Consider the following 8,765-nt stretch of genomic DNA (forward strand, 5'->3'; position numbering starts at 1 on the left):
ACTTTCTATTGAGTTGTCTAATTCTGAAATTTTATTGTTAATCTTCTGGATTTCTGATTGCTGTCTCTCTATGGATTCTGTCAGCCTGTTAAATTTGTCATTTTGCTCTTTTCTAATCTTTTTAATTTCTTCTATTGCATGTTCTGTGTTTTTGATTAATTTCCTTCCTAATTTCTTGAAGAGTTCTGTATATTAATCTTTTGTATTCTGCCTCTGGTAATTCCAAGAAATTTTCCTCCTCTGGAAAATTTCCAGATTCTTTATTTTGGGAGCTTGCTGAAACCATCATGGATTGCCTCTTTATGTGATTTGATATTGACTGTTGTCTCCGAGCCATCAATAAGTTATTATATTTATTTATTTTATGCTTGCTTACGGTGTCCTAGCTCCTTGTTTTGTTTTGATATGCCCAAATAGGCTGCTCGTATGAGCTAGTTTGATTATTGGCACCTTCGAAGCGCTAATGTCCTGTCACCAGGTGATTATATCTGTTACTAGGTATGTGAGCTCAACAGTCCGCCCACTCCTGTATGGATTCAGCTCAGGTGCCCAGGTAGCTAGCCACCAAGTGTGTGCTGTAGGCTCTCACCTACAGTCCTAGACAGGCATGGGGGATTGGTGTAGGCACAGGCATCTGGCTGCAGCAGGGGGACACACTCGGAGCAAGGCAGGGGGCTGACGGCCAACCCCGAGTGTCCAGGAGGTAGGCATGTCCCTGTTCCCTAGAGTGCGTACATGGGTGGATTTTGCAGTTGGACTATGAGCACCCAGTGCTGTTGGCTGTAAGGACTGTGGGCTACCCCTTATTCTTGAGCCCCTATCACAGGTGGCTAGGTGGCGTGGATGGAGCCACCAGTCCTCACGCCCCTGATGTGGGTAGGTGAAGACTCTGCTTAATGGGCAGAGCAGTGTCAAATGTCATGAACCTGCCACTTCACAGCTGAAACAGTTGAAGTTAGACTTCAGGTATATACCCTGTGGTACTGCGGTAATGAAGGCCTATGCTGTTGAGATGGGCCCACACAAGTCTCTGCAGGGGGGAAGGCCCTCGAAGTCTGTGGATCCCTTATGCCTGTGCCTAGGCAAAGGAGCTGTGCCTACCCTGGGTTCCTGGTGTAGGGGAGCCGGCAGTTTATTTTTTCCTGTTTGTTAATTTGTTCACTCTCCAAGGCAGGGAGAATGGCTCAGGGCGTGTGATGGATCCTACTTCTGGCCCAGGGGACTTGGCAATTGCTGAAGCCAGTCCCGGACCCAGTGCAGAGCAGGGAGTGGGGAGGTAAATGAGAGAGAGGTTTTTCCCTAAGGGGGTGTTTTTGATACACGTGGTAGGCCTTACGCAAGTACTTATCTTTCGCTGATCCAGGGCTGCTTCTCACTGGTTCTGGGTGGCGGAGTAGACTCTCTGCAGCTGGGTCTCTCCCAGTGCGGAAAATGCACCTCCTGAGGTTGGCTGCTTGCCTGCCTCACCACTCACCCACGAGCTGCTCAGGCCTGAAGAGCTCAGGCTCTCAAGAGGTCAGGTCTGGCAACTCCTCCCTGCTTCTGAAACATTTCTCCCTCCCTCTGCCACTCAGTCTGGTTCCTCAACTTTGCCTTAGATGTTCAGGGCTCCTAGATTGTCATATATAATTGATTCACTTGTTTTTTCGGGTCTTTGCTGTAAGAGGGTCCACCAGAAGCATCTGACTACTCCACCATCTTGTCCTCAAAAAAATTGATACTTGGCATTTTTGGGCATTGTCCAAGATCCATTCCCCTTTCTGACGGGATCCTGATTTCCTTTGGAGGATACCTTAGCTATCTAGTGCTGCTATAACAGAAATACCACAAGTGGATGGCTTTAACAAACAGGAGTTTATCCTCTTACAGTTTAGGAAGCTAGAAGTTCGACTTCAGGGTGCCAGATCCAGGGCAAGGCTTTCTTTCTCTGTCAGCTCTGGGGGAAGGTCCTTGTGGTCAATCTTCCCCTGGTCTAGGAGCTTCTCAGTGCAGGGTCCCCAGGTCCAAAAGACACAGTCCACCCCTGGCTCTTCTTTCTTGGTGGTAGGAAGTTCCTTTCCTCTCTGTTGGATTCTCTCTTTTATGTCTCAAAAGAGATTGACTCAACATACAACATAATCCTATAGATTGAGTTCTTCCTCATTAACATAACTGTCTCTAATCCTGCCTCATTAACATCATACAGGTTAGAATTTACAACACATAGGAAAATCACATAGATCACAAAATGGTGGACAACTACACAATACTGGGATTCATACCCTAGCCAAGTTGACACACATTTTTTGGGGACAAAATTCAATCCATAATACAGGACCTATCCCTTTTCTCCTGTAGATGGTCTTGGGGAGGGTCATTCTAGGGACCCACTACAGAAGCTGGGGGGTCCAGGTTGCTTCTCTAACTGCCCTGTGAACACTCTGGTATAAGCCTCCTCTTGGAGACACTGACATTCCCTCAGCAGTGTTCAGAGGTGGTCTTGTTCCATTCCTCAGTTTCCCCTGACAGCAAGATGTGTGTGCTAGGACCACCGATTCACTTGCCTCCGAAGTCTCACTGGTTCGACTGTCCCTCCCTGCTCCCCGTCCACATAGAGTCATCAGGTTCCTCACTGGCTGCCCTCTTTAGATCCAGCAGCTCAAATCCCCCATTGTGTCTCCAAACCACCATTTGGCGGGGATTCTGAGATTCCAGACAAAGGGAAGAGAGATTATGATCCCTTTGACCAGAGGCCAAGGTGAAAGCTGACCCTACGGAAACAGGAGGCTGGCTGGGGGATGGGGGTGGGGGATGGGGGGGTTGGATGGGAATGCGGAATAGGTGTGCCAGGTGTAGGTGGGGAATATCCTGGCTCCAAAAGGAGCTCACAGCATCATCCTGGAGGCTCTGAGACAGCAGTGTGGGTGGGGGTGGGAGGTCATATCTCCTGTTTACCAAGTTCTTAGTCTGCCAGGAGCTATGTACGTACCTAACATGCATTATTCTTTCTAAGTCCTCACAGTAACCCAATATTATTATGTGAGGAGTTAACTGAAATCTGGGATTCTGAAGCTCAGAGAGGTTAAGTAACTTGTTAAAAGTCACACAGCAAATAAAAGGCCAAGCCATAAGTCTGACTCTAGAGTCAGTGCTCTTACTAGTCATGACACCATCTTGCCCTTCTGGAAGAAGCTCAGAGAAGGGTAGGGGAGAAGAAAACTCCAGGGCTTCCAGGGGCCCCTGCTGTGTTAGGAGTTAATAGAGTCTATGAAAATATGCCCTCCCATTTTGATCTCTTCATTAAAGGGATTTTGAAGGAACACAGTTGGGAGTTGTTGGGAGCTGCAACTTAAGAGTATGTTGGAAGCTCCCAAGAAAAGGGAGAAAGGAGGAAAAGGCAAAGGTGACGTGACTGGCAATGATACACTGTCCTGCTGAGACAATGCCCAGGAGAGTTGGCTGGCATTTTCGCTCCGGCTGGTCGCTCTAGCAGGAACGAACAGAGAAACAAAAGACAGAACAGGTGGGAGATGGCATGGCCTTGTGAGCCTTTTCTGTGCCCTGCCTGCTGTCCTGAACTCGGAGGGTATGAGGACCTGCGCTCTTTCACTAAAATGGCCAAAGGCCTTCTGGAGTCTTAACGCATCCTTTCTTGAATCCTAGCCTCTACCAATACCAGCTAAATGAACCTAATATTTCAAAAAAGTTACTTTTTGTTAATAATTCTGATATATATTTTAAAATCAACAGCCCTATTCCCTCTCACTCCCAATTCCTACCCCCTAAAGGCAACCATTTTCTACTCTTTAAGCTATTTCTTCTGGTCTGTAAATAGAAGATGTATCTATCTTCTAAGCATCAGACTTAGACTGCTATTTGTTCCTTTTTTTTTTTTTTCAGTTTTAGATTTCATCTAGTGACTACTGCTAAGGAATAGGAAGATTTCACTCCTAGATCACTCTATATTTTCCTCTCCCATTTTTTGCTTATGTCATTATTCTGGATTTACAATACTAGAACTATGAAACAATTATTCAAGCTGATCGAATAAGTGTGCTGTGATTATAATTCCTTTCCTAGACGTTTTGTTTTACCTGGGGTAGGTATTGCTTGGTTTTTCATTTGCTTAATTTTCTTTTTTTTTTATTGTACTTTAGGTGAAGGTTTACAGAACAAATAGTTTCTCATTAAACAGTCAGTACACATATTGTTTTATGACATTGGTTGACAACTCCACGACATGTCAATACTCTCCCTTCTCGACCTTGGAGGACCTTTTTTTTTTTTTTTTTGGTGAAACTATACATAGCCAAAGATACACCATTTCAAAAATTTCTACACGTACAATTCAGTGACATCAATTACGTTCTTCCAGTTGTGCTGCTATTCTCACTTTAGATGAAGGTTTACAGAACAAAATAGTTTCTCATTAAACAGTTAGTACACATATTGCCCTATGACAATGGTTAACAACCCCACCACATGTCAACACTGTCCTTACTCAACCTTGGGTTCCCTATCACCAGCTTTCCTGTCCCCTTCTGCCTTCTAGTCCCTGTCCCTGGACTGCTGTGCCTCATTAGTCTCGTTTTTTTTTATGGGGTTGTCCAATCCCTGGCTGAACAGTGAACCTCTGGAGTGACTTCACCACTGAGCTAAAAGGGTGTCCGGGGGCCATACTCTTGGGGTTTCTCCAGGGTCTGTCAGGCCAGTAAATCTGGTCTTTTTTTTGTGTGTTAGAATTTTGTTCTACATCCTTCTCCAGCTCTGTCCAGAACCTCTGCTGTGATCCCGGTCAGAGCAGTCAGTGGCGGTAGCCGGGCACCATCTAGCTGTACTGGACTCAGTCTGGTGGAGGCCTTGCTAGCTGTCGTCCATTAGTCCTTTGGACTAATCTTTTCCTTGTATCCTGTTCTCTTAATTCTCCCTTGCTCCCGAAGAGGTGAGACCAGTGGAGTATCTTAGATGGCTGCTCACATTCTTTTAAGACCACATTTGCTTAATTTTCTAAGCATCTATTGCTAATTCATTCCCCTTAATCTTTTCTTGAAGTGAAACACAATCTGAAGATTTGATATCCCCCTAGATAAGAATACTTTCAAAAGATCTGCAGAATTCTACAGGACAAACAACATGGCTTCTTCAATAAATAAATGGCTTGAGAAAAAAAGTGGGGAGGGGAAATTGTTATAAAGGAGACTTAAGAGAACCAGCAACCTAATGCCACGTGGGGACATTGGCAGGATCCTAATTCAAACAAACCAACTGTAAAAAGACACTTTAAGAGGATTGGGGAAAAATACGAACATGAATTGGGTCTTAGAAAAGATTAAAGAATAAACATGGTTGTATTAGGAGAAATAATGGCTTTGTGGGTTATGTTTAAAAAAAAAAAAACAACTCCTTATCTGTTAGAGATATGTTGTGTGAAATGATGTATTTGGAATTTACTTTTAAAGTATTCCATCAAAAAAAAAAAAAGTGGGGTTGGGAGCTATATGAAAGAAGATTGGCAAAATACTGACAATTATTGAAGGAGTGTGATGGATACATGAGAGTTTATCGTACTATTCTCTCTACTCTTGTATATTTGAAATTTTCCATAATAAAAAACGAAAAAGATTCACTGACAAATAGGAGAAAGGAAAAGGTTGCACAGGGCTGGCTCAAACATTTTGTCAGATGACTGCAGAAAGAAAACTTTTTATACATTAGGTATCTGTCCACCTCGGAAGTGGCCCAGATACAGCACGCAGGATTCTGGGCCCACGCAGGTCTTCCAGGCTATCTCCAGGGAGGTAGAGGAGCCACGAAACCTGGAAGGGAGATGAGGCAGTGGGGCCAGGCTGAGAGCAGGGTTGGCAGGAGGGTAGCAGGCCCAGGGACTAAAGCACAAGAGAGGCTCAGGAACACGCTGGCTGCCCCCGGACACCTTGCACCCGGCAGTAGCAAGTGTCTCCTAGACACCCTCCAGCTGAGTCTGGGATAGCATATAGAGCCTCCCAGAGTCACGAGCATGAGGGATCTTGACGTCAGCAGCCAAGGGCTTATTATCCCTCCTCACCCCTTTTAACAGCCTTATTGAGAAATAATTCACATACAAAAAAATTTCACCCATTTAAAGTGTACTGTTCGGTGTATTTTTTAGTATATTCAGAGTTGTACAACTACATTTTCATCATCGCAAAAAGAAACTCCATACCGTTTAGCTGTCACCCCACCCCTCCCATTCTCCTCCCCCAATCCCCAATCTACTTTCTGTATCTATAGATTTGCCTATTTTGGACATTTCTTAAGAAACAGGATCATATGTGGTCTTTTGTGACTGGCGTCTTAGTAGGTTTTCAAGGTTGACCCATGTTGTAGCATGTATCAAAACTTCATTCCTTTTTTTTTTTTAGGTGGAATTAAATAAGAGACAATCTAGGTAGACCTTTACTTTTGCTGATTCCTGGAGGATTTACTAGGTCTTTTCACAGTTACAGTGTAGGTAAATATCTTGGCCACCTAATCTCTGGTCCAGTTTATTCCTGAACTACTCACAAAAAACAATTCTGATGATGTTCAAATAAATCCTGTTCTGAAGAAAGAGCTGAAGGTATGGCATTTATCTCTGTTGATACTTCTAAAAACATGTAGGAAATATTTTTAAGTTCTTGGATATATAATGGAAATAGGCACATGAATTTGTGCTATGAGGATAACTCTGGAAGGACTACCACCAGGAAGCTTCTGATGTCATTCAGATAATCATTCCTAAATTCCACCACGTTTGAATATAATATGATGCATAGGCTGTGACTAAGAATTGTCTCTGCTCCCTCTAGTAATGACTTGAATCATATCACATGACAATTATACAAAAAAGATAAAAGTTTATGGGCCAATTACTCTCAAATTCTCCTCACTCAGAACTAGTTTGTGCGGCTTTCATGCCGAAAAACTTCATTCCTTTTTTTTGCTAAATAATATTCCATTGTATGGATCTACTGCACATTTTATTTACCCATTCATCAGCAGATGGACATCTGGGTTGTTTCCACCTTTTGGCTATTACGAATAATGCTGCTATGAGCATTGATGTATGTTTTTGTGGGGACATATGTTTTCATTTCTCTTGGTATATATCCAGGAGTGGAATTGCTCGGCCATATAGTAACTCAAATCAACTACATCTGTGAAGAGAGACGATGGAGAAGCTCAATGTCATCAGTCAGAACAAGGCTAGGGGCTGACTGTGGAACAGACCACCAACTGCCATACGCAAGATCAAGTTGAAGCCGCAGAAAATTAAAATAAGTCCACGAGAGCCAAAGTACGACCCTTGAGTAAATCCCACCTGAATTTAGAGACTATCTCAAGAATAGATTTGACACATTGAACACTAATAACTGAAGATCAGACAAGTTGTAGGATGACATCAAGGACATCATACATAAAGAAAGCAAAAGGTCAATAAAAAGACAGAAAAGAAAAACCAAAATGGATGTCAGAAGAGACTCTGAAACTTGCTCTTGAACGTAGACTAGCTAAAGAAAAGGAAGAAATGATGAAGTAGAAGAGCTGAAGAGAAGATTTCAAAGGGCAGCTCAAGAAGACAAAGTAAAGTATTACAATGAAATGGGCAAAGACCTAGAGTTACAAAAATCAAAAGGGAAGAACACACTCAGCGTTTCTCAACTGAAAGAAATGAAAAAAAAAAAAATTCAAGCCTTGAGTTCAACATTGAAGGATTCTATGGGCAAAATATTGAATGACACAGGAAGCATCAAAAGAAGATGAAAGGAATGCAGAGTCACTGCACCGAAAAGAATTGGTTAACGTTCAACCATTTCAGGAGGTAGCATATGATCAAGAACCAATGATACAAAAGGAAGAAGTCCAAGCTGTACTGAAGGCATTGGCAAAAAACAAGGCTCCAGGGATTGACAGAATACGAAGTGAGAGGTTTCAACAACAGATACAAGGCTGGAAGCACTCACTCGTCCATGCCAAGAAATTGGGAAGATGGCTACCTGGCCAACCGACTGGAAGAGACCCATATATGTGCCCATTCCAAAGAAGGTGATCCAACAGAATGCAGAAATCGTTGAACAATATCATTAATATCACACACAAGTAAATTATGGTGAAGATAAAATTCAAAAACAGTTGCAGCAGTACATGAACAGGGAACTGCCAGAAATTCAAGCCATATTCAGATGAGGATGTAGAACGAGGGATATCATTGCTGATGTCGATGGATTTTGGCTAAAAGTAGAGAATACCAGAAAGATGTTTATCTGTCTTTTACTGACTATGCAAAGGCATTTGACTGTGTGGATCATAATAAATTATGGATAACATCATGAAGAATGGGAATTCCAGAACACTAAATTGTGCTCATTAGGAACCTGTACATAGACCAAAAGGCAGTCATTTGAACAGAACAAGGGGACACTGCGTGGTTTAAAATCAGGAAAGGTGTCTGTCAGGGCTGTATCCTTTCTCCATGTTTATTCAATCTATATGCTGAGCAAATAATCTGAGAAGCTGGACTATATGAAAAACACAGCATCAGGACTGGTAGGAGACTCATTAACAATCTGCATGTGCAGATGACACAACCTTGCTGGTTGAAAGTGAAGAGGACTTGAAGCACTTACTGATGAAGATCCAAGACTACAGACTACAGCCTTCAGTATGGATTACACCTCAAAATAAAGAAAACAAAAATCCTCACAAATGGACCAATAAGCAACATCATGATAAATGGAGAAAATATTGAAGTTGTCAAGGGTTTCATT

This window comes from Trichechus manatus, unplaced genomic scaffold (assembly GCF_000243295.1).
Source record: "Trichechus manatus latirostris isolate Lorelei unplaced genomic scaffold, TriManLat1.0 scaffold00001, whole genome shotgun sequence".
Taxonomy (NCBI): Eukaryota; Metazoa; Chordata; class Mammalia; order Sirenia; family Trichechidae; genus Trichechus; species Trichechus manatus.